This window comes from Macaca fascicularis, chromosome 6 (assembly GCF_037993035.2).
Source record: "Macaca fascicularis isolate 582-1 chromosome 6, T2T-MFA8v1.1".
NCBI classification, from domain to species: domain Eukaryota; kingdom Metazoa; phylum Chordata; class Mammalia; order Primates; family Cercopithecidae; genus Macaca; species Macaca fascicularis.
Window position 1 is genome coordinate 161,299,717 of NC_088380.1, and position 11,207 is coordinate 161,310,923.

Genomic DNA, 11,207 nt, shown 5'->3' on the forward strand with positions numbered 1-11,207 from the left:
ACATCTCATAGAAGTGGAATCATGCAATGTATCATCTTTGGTGACCGGCCTCTTTCACTCAGCATCATGTTTTCAAGGTGCAGAATAAGGTAACTTTTGAGCAGACACCTGGAGGTGAGCAGGCTGGCTGTGCAGATGTTGGGGGCGGCACTCAGGAGAGAGAGGAACCTCAAACTGCACAACCACAGAAAGTGAAGCACTTGCTCCAGCCAAGCTGCCCTGGGTTCTCCTGGGGAAATGCCTCGCCCAGCAGACAATGAGGAAGGGTAAGTTAGGGTAGCTGGGATTGAGGGAACCTAGACAGCCTGCTTTCCAGCTTGGGTAGGTGGGTTGCAAAGATAGCCTCTGACACCCTAGCAGACTTTGGATGCTCCTTGGGACCTCAAAGCTGGAAGAGTCATTTGTCTCCTCCAGCCCCAGGGAATTGGAATGCTGTTCCAATGGACGTGAGCCTGTATGGCTCAACAGCCCAGGAAGGGTGGGAAGGGCTGGTGTTGCTGTGATGGTTTGGGCTTAGTAGGGGATCTGGGGGAACAGAGGAGTGACAGGAGGGAACAGCGGGGTCTGTGATTGAGAATCAGCTCTCTCTTACCATCCCTTTTTCTGGGACTGGGAGCATCCAGAGACTACAGCAGGCTCCCAGGGATCTGAATGGGCTTTTAATGCTTTGTTTTTGTTTTTGTTTTTGATACGGAGTCCCACTCTGTCGCCCAGGCTGGAGAGCAGCGGTGCAATCTCGACTCACTGCAATCTCTGCCTCCCGGGTTCAAGTGATTCTCCTGCCTCAGCCTCCTGAGTAGCTGGGATTACAGGCATGTTCCACCACACCCGGCTAATTTTTTGTATTTTTAGTAGAGACGGGTTACACCATGTTGGTCAGGCTGGTCTCAAACTCTTGACCTCAGGTGATCCGCCCACCTCAGCCTCCTAAAGTGTTGGGATTACAGGCGTGAATGCCTGCGCCTGGCCAATGATTGGCTTTTTGATGGGACTTTGTGAAGACTGGAATATATTTCTGGGAGCTCATTGAAAATTCTGGATTTTTCTAGTCTTGGGCAGGGTGGGACTTGAGAAGGAAAGGCAATGACCAGAGCCAGCCCAGGTCTGCTGCTCTCAGCAGGGTGGAGGGCTAGAAAGCAGAAGTGTCTACAGTCCTGGGCAGGAGTCCCAGCTCAGGGTGGCCGTGGTGAAGCCTTTTACCTCTGTGGTCCACAGCCTCCCCAAACGGGGACATGGGGCACCGTAGTCCACAGTGTCCCTCCCAACTTTGACACTCTAGGATTCCAGACCCCGAGGATCAGAATCACTGTGGGAGAGGTGCCAAGTGCCTCAGGGACATGGAGACTTTAGCAAACTCAAGGCACATTACAGAGCTTGACATGTGGTCTGACAATGGGGAACAATTTTTCTTTTAAAATGTATTAATTTTTTTCATTTTGTAAGTATTTTTGTGTATATTTCTAAAATGTAGGAGCTCTTTTTAAAGCAAACTATAATACCAGTTCCATACCTGTATCAGTCAACTATTGCCACAATGATGCTGAGCAACAAAGCACCCCAAAACTCAGTGCCATTCAACGACAAGAATTTGGTTCTCTCTTAGATTTCTGTGGGGCCGCTGGGTTTGGCTGAAGGGGGTGGGGCGTGGCTCCAGGTTGCCATTGGGGTCAGGTTGGCTTCATGTGTCTCTCACTATTCTGGGACCCGCAGGCTTCCCTGAGGTGTGTTCTCTTGATGCGGGCAGGAGCTCAAGAACAAGCCCAACCCTGCAAGCTCATTTCAACCTTTCATTGGGTCATTTTCACCAGCATCCACTGGCTAATGCAAGTTACAAGGCCAAGCCCAGAGTCAAAAGGTGGGGAAATGGATTTCACTTTCTGATGGGAGGAGCTGCCGAATTCCCTATAGATTCAGAGAAGAGTGAAAAATTGGGTCCATTTTTACAATCAGCCAAACCCAGCATCCTCCAATGGTGACCAATGAGGGAGGTGTGTATGTGTATATTTTTGTTTCTTTATGAACTGTAGATTTTTTGCACTTATTTATTCGTGTTAAAACTCCTTTTCTCCCTCCTGTCTTTAGCCAGTGGTGGCCTTTTCAGTTTAGCGTGGCCCCAGGAGTCTCTGGGAACTTCCTGCTTTTTGTTAATTGTAAGAAGTTCCAGGCTCATCTTGTACATGTCCTGCCCCAGACCTAGAATTAGCACCTTTTTAAAAAGCTATACATTTGTGCCGGGCGCGGTGGCTCACTTTGGGAGGCCAGGGCAGGCAAATCTCCTGAGGTCAGGAGTTTGAGACCAGGCTGGCCAACATGGTGAAACCCCCCTCTCTATTAAAAATACAAAATTAGCTGGGTGTGTTGGCGAGCGCCTGTAATCTCAACTACTCAGGAGGCTGAGGCAGGAGAATCATTTGAACCCGGGAGGCAGAGATTGCAGTGAGCCCAGTGAGCGGAGATTGTGCCATTGCACTCCAGCCTGGGCAAAAAAAAGTGAAACTCTGTCTCAAAAAAATAAAAAATTAAAATTAAATTTAAAAAGTAAAAAGCTATACATTTATAAGGCTTAACGTCAAGCAATTTTTAAAGCACGAAATGTAGAGCAAACTCCCTTCCCCGACCCCGCCCCCAGCCCTTCATTTCCTTCCATAGTGACAACCACTGCTGTCAATGTCTCATAAATCTTTCTAGAGATATTGTAAGCCTAATGAAGCATAAATATAAGATATGCATTTTAAATGCAAAAAAAGTTCATTTTTGTTTTACATTTTAGTGTGTAATGCTTTTGTTTTACAGTATATAATAATAACAGCTAACACTGATACAGCATTTACCACGTGCTGGGCGAGCTGACATCCTGATGGAAATCTGCCCCAAACCAAGGGCCAGGTATTAGCCACACCTTTACTGCCTTCTTTAGGACATCAAACCTACCCCGCATTTAACGAGGTCAGCATTTCCCAAAGTATGGTAGGTGCAATGATTTTACATGGTAAAGAGTGAGCATTTGTTATGTCAGTAGCTAAAACCATATTTTAATATATAAGAAAAATAAAACAAGGATCACATGAAATCCTGTGGTGTCCCATGATTTCCAAGTTGCTTCCATTATTGAAGCTGAGTTTGTTGGGGGTCCGCTCATAGCTGTCTCTGAACAGAAGGTAACCAGGAACTCTCACTTCTGATCCATCTCTATTGTTGTCTTTCCTCCAGGTAGCTATGGGCACATCCTTCCATAGACCCTCCAGGAGCATCCGCTTCCAGTCCTGCCTGGGCGCTGAACGTGTTCCTTCCTCAGATGGGCTGGGTTCGTCTTCTCCTCCAAGTCCCTTCTGAATTGCCATTTTCCCAGTTGCGAAGGGTGTGATTCCTAGAGCAAAGCCCTTACTTGAGAAATCATAGTGGTTTTGTTTCCCTGAGGGAACCCTGACTGTTTCACCCCATGTTCTGCCTCTTCCTTTTTTACAAATAACTGTGGTTAAATACAAATAACATAAAATGTAGTGTGTTACCCACTTTGAAGTGCATAATTTAGGGGAATTAAGTACAACTCATCTTGTGCAACCAATCTGCAGAACTTTTTTCATCCTGCAAAACTGAAACTCTGTACCCATTTAACAAGAAATCCCCACTCCTCCCAGCCCCCCATTCTTCTACTTTCTTTCTCTCTGAGTTTGACTACTCCACGTGCCTCGCATACCTGGAGTCACGCAGTATTTGTCTTTTTGTGACTGGCTTGTTTCACTTAGTTTAACGTCCTCAAGGCTCATCCATGGTAACATGTGTCAGAATTCTCTTTCTTTTTAGGGTTCAATAATATTCCATTGTGTGTATTTGCCACGTTTTGTTTATCCATTCATCCACTGATGGACACAGTTGTGTTCGCCTCTTGGCAACTGTGAGTAGTGCTGCTCCTCCATCCTTTTTAAAGGCTGCACGGTGTTCCGTGGATAGAGTAGTGTGGTTAGGAGCACAGGCTCTGTAGCCAGAGGGACGCAGGTTTGAATACTGCCTCCACCCTGAGGACACATTGTGGGATCTTGGGCACACAGTAAGTGTTTCAACGGAGAACTGTCAATGGAGAATGTTCACCCTCACCATGTGTTCAATCTCACAATGGAGAACTGTCACCCTCACCACAGTCATCTCTAGAAGAGTCCCTCCTCTCACAACCATGGCCACGGCTCTCCCTTTGAGCCATCCCACTCCCAACAACCCTAGGTCTCCTCTATCTCCTCCCCCTGGCGCTCCAGGGCTATCCCAATCTGTGTTAGTCTCTGTCAGCCTTCCCAGCCTGCAACATCATGCTGCCACCACACTGAGTCATAAAGACCCTTCCGCGTTGCTTGTCCCTCAGCACAAACGGCCATGTATATGCACATCTCTCTCTACACCGAGAGCTCCATGGAGCCAAGTCACCAGTGAAGTCTTTTGCCTCCTGAACATTCCAGGCATCATCTAAAGGCAACACGCTGCGTGGCAGCTCTGCCAAGTCCCAGGAGCCTCCAACTGCAAAAGCAAGAGTTTTGTCAGCAAAGCTGTTCTCTCATTTGCCTTTTCACCTTCCTGGGTTCAGAGCACTGGTCTGGAGTCAATGTGTCCAGACCTCCATCTCACTCTGCACCAGTTGGTTCTGGGAGTGTAGGTAAGCCCCTCCCTCTGTGAGCCCCCCTTTCCTCTTCTGTAAAATGCAGAAATTGGCTGACAGTCTCAAAATGCTCCCCCAGAATGCCCTGGCTCTGATTTCCATCTGGCTCCTTCAACTGATACTCATTCATTTATCCAGTCACCCATCCTTCCATCATCCAATAATTTTTCTTTCTTTTTCTTTGTATGTATTCTTTTATTTTATTTCAATATAACATGCTTGCATGTGGCAAAATTTTCAGTGTAAGAGTTAAAAAGTGAACACCCCTCAGCCGGGCGCGGTAGCTCACGCCTATAATCCCAGCACTTTGGGAGGCCGAGGTGGGTGGATCACAAGGTTGGCAGTTCAAGACCAGCCTGGCCAAGATGGTGAAACCCTGTCTCTACTAAAAGTACAATAATTAGCCGGGCGTGGTGGTGGGCGCTTGTAATCCCAGCTACTCGGGAGGCTGAGGCAGAGTATTGCTTGAACCTGGGAGGCGGAGGTTTGCAGTGAGCCAAGATTATGCCACTGCACTCCAGCCTGGGTGACAGAGCAAGACTCTGCCTCAAAAGAAAAAAAAAAAAAAAAGTGAATACCCCTCTTAGTCACAGCCTCTAGATTAGCTGTTTCCAAACAGGGTTTCGGGGAGGGCAGGGGTTCCCCTCAGGGAACATTTGGCAATGTCTGGAGACATTTCTGGTTTTGTCACAGCTGGGGTTGGGGAGTGGTGCTACTACTCTCATCTAACGGATACCTGCCAGGGGTTTCACCATGTTGGCCAGGCTGGTCTCGAACTCCTGACCTCAGGTGATCTGCCTGTCTTGGCCTCCCAAAGTGCTGGGATTACAGGCGCGAGCCACCATGCCCAGCCATAAGTGTGTATATTTTAAAAATCCAAATAGGCTCCAACTGCAGTTTTATTTATTCCTTTTAAATTTTTATTTTATTTTATTTTTGAGACAGAGTCTCATTCTCTCACCCAGGCTAGAGTGCAATGGCATAATCTCAGCTCACTGAAACCTCTGCATCCCAGGTTCAAGTGATGCCCCTACCTCAGCCTCCAGAGTAGCTGGGACTATAGGCACCCGCCACCGCACCTGGCCCTCTTTATTCCTTTAATAACACTGGCAGTGACATTTCAAACAGTTAGGAGCTCGCCGCTAGAATCAGATTGCCTAAATTAATTAATTAATCTATTTATTTATTTATTGAGGTGATGTTTTTCGCTCTTCTCGTCCAGGCTGGAGTGCAGTGGCGAGATCTCAGTTCACTGCAACCTCAGCCCCCTGGGTTCAAGCGATTCTCCTGCCTCAGCCCCCCAAGTAGCTGGGATTACAGGTGCCCACCATCATGTCCGGCTAATTTTTGTATTTTTAGTAGAGATGGGGTTTCGCCATGTTGGCCAGGCTGGTCTCAAACTCCTGACTTCAGGTGATCCACCTGCCTCAGTCTCCCAAAGTGCAGGGATTACGAGTGTGAGCCACCGCACCTGACCAGATTGCCTAAATTTAAATGCTGGTCTCACCAATTACTAGCTGTATGACCTAATCCCTCCATACCTCAGTGTCTTCATGTGTACAGTGGGGATGATTACGTTATTCACCACATGGCATCACATGGGATCAGTTATTTATTATGTGCATTCCTTTGTATCTGGCTGGGGGTGGCAGCAGATCACTGTGCTCACTGCAGAGATGAGGACTCTGAGACTCAGAGTCAGGCAGTGACTCGACACAGCCTGTCCAGTAAGTCAGTGGCACCTGGTGCTAGCTCAGGGTTCTCTCCAGTGTAAGCAGAACTTCAGATAAAAGTATGTTTTTTTGGCCAGGTGTGGTGGCTCATGCCTGTAATCCCTGCACTTTGGTAGGCTGAGGAAGGAGGATCACTTGAGCCCAGGAGTTTCACACCAGCCTGGGTAACATGGCAAAATCCTGCCTCTACAAAAAATTTAAAAATTAGCCAGGCATAGTAACCCATGCCTGTAGTCCCAGCTGCTCAGGAAGTTGAGACAGGAGGGTCGCTTGAGCCAGGAAGGTTGAGACTGTAGTGAGCCGTGATGGTGCCACTGCACTCCAGCCCGGTTGACAGAGTGAGAGCCTGCCTCGGAAAAAAAAGTGTATTTTTTGCTTATTTGTTTGCTTTATTCCGTTTTGTTTTGGGGGAAGGTCCAGAAGAGAGCAGGCCACCAGCGCCGTGCTACAGGGTAGCAGAGAGTTCTGCATCAGGCTTCGGGGCATCTTGGCAGACACCTCCCTGTCCCCAGTTCCCAGTCTCCCTCCCCACTGTGGCTCAGCCTGGCTTTCCACTAGGCTGGGAGCAGGCCCTGCCTTATCTCCAGACGCCTGTTATCTGCACACCCATCTGTGGACAAATGGCCAGCCGGCTGGCTCCTGGTCACCCCTGCCTAGAGGGAGGTCCTCCTCTCAGGCCTGTGTCTGGCAATTTGGGCTGGAGCCCAAGGTGGGGGGTCTCCCAATGGAGGAGGCCCTGCTCAGCCCTACCCCTGGGGCTTTAAGCCCCAAAATGATGCTGCTTAGACATTCCATTCATGGGACAGGAATCCAGGCCAGGAAAACCATCCCATCCCACCATCCTTCCCTGACTTGTTTCACATCAGGCCTTGTAAAGTGAGTAAGGGCTGCAATTGTCATTCCCATTGAGCAAATGGAAAAACTGAAGCTAAGTGAGGTGCTGTGTTGTGCTGCAGGTCACACAGCAAAATAGCAGCATTTCAGGGACTAGAACCCAGGCCCCTTAGCTCCCATCCTAGCCTCCAAGAAGGAGAACTCATGGACCTCATGCACCAGGCCCTAACCTGCCATAGATGCCAGGGGCTGGGGCACAGTCATGTCCGTTCTTTGGGCCTTGGTTTCTTCACCTCTCAAGCAGAGATAAAAGTGGGTGAGAGGGAGGAGCCTGCCCTTAGCTCCAGAAGGCCAGGGAAGCAGCAGGCAGAGTTGGGCAGGGCGTGAAGCACGTGGGGCTCCGGGCTCACCCTGCTGGGGCTCAAGTCCCACTTTCCCCACTTATCTCAGTGTGACTTTGGGCAATCATTTGACCTCCCTCTCTGTGCCTTGGTTTCCCCATATGAAAAAAAAAGTGGAGAACAACAGGAGTCAGTCTCCATGAAGTACTTAGCAGGTAATGAGTGCTCATAAGTGTGAGTTAGGTTGTTTTTGTTCGCAGGAGAATATGGTGTAGTAATTGCAGTATCTGGGTTGACGACCTGGCTGCGCTGTGTGACCTTGGGCAACTGACTTAACATCTCTGAGCCTCTGTTTTCTCATCTGTAAAACAGGAGCAGTGTGTCTTTGAGGCTCTAGTGAGGGTCTTGGCACAGATCGTGGCCCCATTGGCTGGGGTGAAGCTGGGAGCTGCCAGTGACCTGCAGGGAGGGGTGCCTGCCTGAAAGACTGAAAGATGGAGACAGCCTGCGGGCCTTTGTTTACAGAGCCCTTCTCTTCTGTGATGGATGCGCCGGCAAAAGTCTGTTTGCAAGTTTCTCCTGGAAACATGAATCAAGGTCTGTTTGGAGAACACGTGCGCTCCTCTGTCAAACATTCCACCCGTGCTGGGGCCACAGAGCCTTGAGAGCAGAGTGGGTCCCAGATTGTCCCCAGAGATAGGGGATAGGCCAGGAGACCCAGCCCCTCCTGCCAGGCTTCAGAGAGGAAGGCCTGGGCTCTGAGACAGACGCCCTCCCTGGCCTCAAGGAGCTCTCTAGAAAGCAAGATAAGACCTGGACTCGACCAGAAAACAGGGAGAGAGAGATAAGGACCCATCTGCTTCCACTCTTGTCCCCTCTGATCCTCCACAGCAGCCCAGAGTGATCTTTTTAAAATGTAAATCTCATGGCTTACTCCTGCTCACAACCCTCTGTGACTTCTTTAGTAGTTGAATCAGAATCTGATTCCAGGCTGGGTGTGGTGGCTCACGCCTGTAATCCCAGCACTTTGGGAGGCTGAGGTGAGCCGATCACTTGAGGTCAGGAGTTCGGGACCAGCCTGGTGGTTTCGCCAACATGGCGAAACCCTGTCTCCACTAAAAATACAAAAATTAGCCAAGCATGGTGACAAATGCCCGTAGTCCCAGCTACATGGGAGACTGAGGCAGGAGAATCGCTTGAACCATGAGGCAGAAGTTGCAGTGAGCCAAAATCATGCCACTGCACTCTAGCCTGGGTGACAGAGCGAAACTCCATCTTAAAAAGAAAAGAAAAGAAAAGAAAAATCAGATTCCTTAAACGTGGTCTTGGAGGTCAAGTGGGACCTCGTCCCTACCTGCCACTGGGACCCCAGCTCCCAGCCTCTGTCCCCTTGCCACACTAGTTTTCTTCCAGCTCCTCAAGAAAGCCCAACTCGTGCCCTTCCCAGCCCTTCCCGCAGGTGCTCCCTTCTCCCTACCGCATCCGGGTGGCCGCTGTCACACTCAGGCTGAGTTTGGCCTCCCTGACCACCCCTTGTCATGGCACCTTACTTTTGCCTGGGTGGCCGACATCAAATTTGTAATGATGCATGTATCTGTGTGTGTACACGCTCAGTCTCTGGGTGGGGCCATGCACCATGTTTCACACATCAGTGCATGCTCAGCCCCTGGCACGATGCCTGCCACATAGAAGGCTCTGCACAAATATTTATTTAATGAATGAGTAACTGACGAGGAGGAGGACTGATCTTATTCTTGAGGTCAGAAAATGGATAGTCATATCCAGTAGAGAGGAAATCAGAGAAGATGTTTTGGGGAAATTGGCACTAAAGCTGCGTTGTGATACTCAGGAAGACTTTGAATGGTAGAGAGGAGAAAAGGAGAGTGTAGTGTTTAGGCTATGGGTGGGCACTGGGTTGAGGGAAGGCAGCAATGTGAGGTGCTGAGACCCTAGGCTGCAAATGCAGCCACCTGGGGCAAGTCTCTTCAATCCTTTGAACCTCAGTTTCTCTATCTGAAATATGGGGATGATGATATCATCATCCTAGACAGAGCATATGAGGAGGAAATAAAGCTCTTCATCAGGGTTCAAATTGCAAGTATGATGATTATAGATTTTTATTTCACCACCATGCCAACCTGAAGATGGGGGTATTATTGTCTGCATTTTGCCCTGATAATAAATGTATTTTATTTATTTGTCGGAGATGGTGTCTCACTATGTCACTCAGGCTGGAGTGCAGTCACTCTTCTCTGGTACAATCACAATGGACTGCAGCCTGGAACTGCTGGGCTCAAACTATCTTCTTGCCTCAGCCTCCCAAGTAGCTTGGACCACTTGGGTATGTAGTGGTGCACATTGCTGGGGTCCCAGCGGCAGGCAAGGGAGAGTTCCCTCTTGACCTCCATATGTACACCACTGAGCTCGGCTATATTTATTTTTAATGCTACATATTTTTTAAACATTGAAAATATCTCAAATTTATAGATAAGCTGCAAGCATGGTGCATAGAAGTGCTTTTCCCCAAATGCTTTGAGAATACATTGCAGATATGATGCCCCAACTCACCTGAACATCTTTGCGTTTATTTCCAGCAAACAAGGACGATCTCTTACAAACCATAACACAGCCATCACCATCAGGAAATTAATATCGACACATTCCTACCATCGAATCCTCAGATCCCCTACAAGATTCTCACTGGGTTAGAACAAGTGCTGTGTTTAGTTGCCACATTCTTTGGTTTCCTTAAAAAAATTCCTCAAACTTTCTCTGAATTTTATGATCTTGACATTATGGAGCTCACTGGCCAACTAGCTTGAAGAATGGGGCCTTAACTGAGTTTTGTTTGATGATTCGGGCCAGTCATTTCTTCTGTCTGCGTTGTTTCAAGGTAAGGAAACCAAGAAAGGTGGGGAAGGAAATGTGAAATGGCCTCCGAGTAGAAAATCCTGAGGTGGGAAATTATGTGGCATATCCTACTTTAAGTCCTTTCTGCTGCAAGGATGTCCTCATTTGCTAGATTTTTACTGCAGCTGATCCTGGCCAGAACCCTCCCGACATCAGGGAAGAGGCTAGAAGGGGTTAGGGGTTTTTTAGAAGTTGTGGGGTCTGCACTTTCCTCAAGGGACGAGGGCGCTGAGCTCCCGGTGTCCTCTAGGTGGCGCACAATTCTCTGGGGAAAAGGAGAATTCTAGGTGAATTAACTCCATGGGAAGAAGGGTTGGTTTGAGAGGGTCTAATTGAGAGAGTCTAAGTCCCGTCTACGGGCTGCCATAGGGGAATCAGCACCCCATCCACCTACTCCCTCCAGAGCAGCTCCCAGCATTCAATCATTCGCTCGCATTTATTTGCCTCCTGCCCGCCTATGGCCAAGACTTGCTATTTGTAGGTCACAGCACAAAGCGGAGGAGGGCAGGATTGTCGGATTCGGAACTCAGGAAACAGCTTGGGGCTGGTCTTGCCCCTGAGTTACTGTAAGACTTAGCACCTTTCTGGGTCACAGTTTAAAAAAGTGAGGATGGCCGGGCGCGGTGGCTCACGCCTATAATCCCAGCACTTTTAGGAGGCCGAGGCGGGCGGATCTCGAGGTCAGGAGTTCAAGACCAGCCTGGCAAAGATGGTGAAACCCCACCTCTACTAAAAATACAAAAA

General features: G+C 48.8%; 1 long non-coding RNA gene across 1 annotated transcript; it reads left to right on the forward strand.

Moving 5' to 3' along the window:
• The first annotated feature begins 7 nt into the window (after positions 1-7).
• LOC123573900 (uncharacterized) lies at positions 8-3,499 on the forward strand. Its single transcript, XR_006698608.2, has 4 exons — positions 8-266; positions 1,711-1,988; positions 2,794-2,886; positions 3,211-3,499. It is a non-coding gene; the product is annotated as an uncharacterized lncRNA (long non-coding RNA).
• The last annotated feature ends 7,708 nt before the right edge of the window (positions 3,500-11,207 follow it).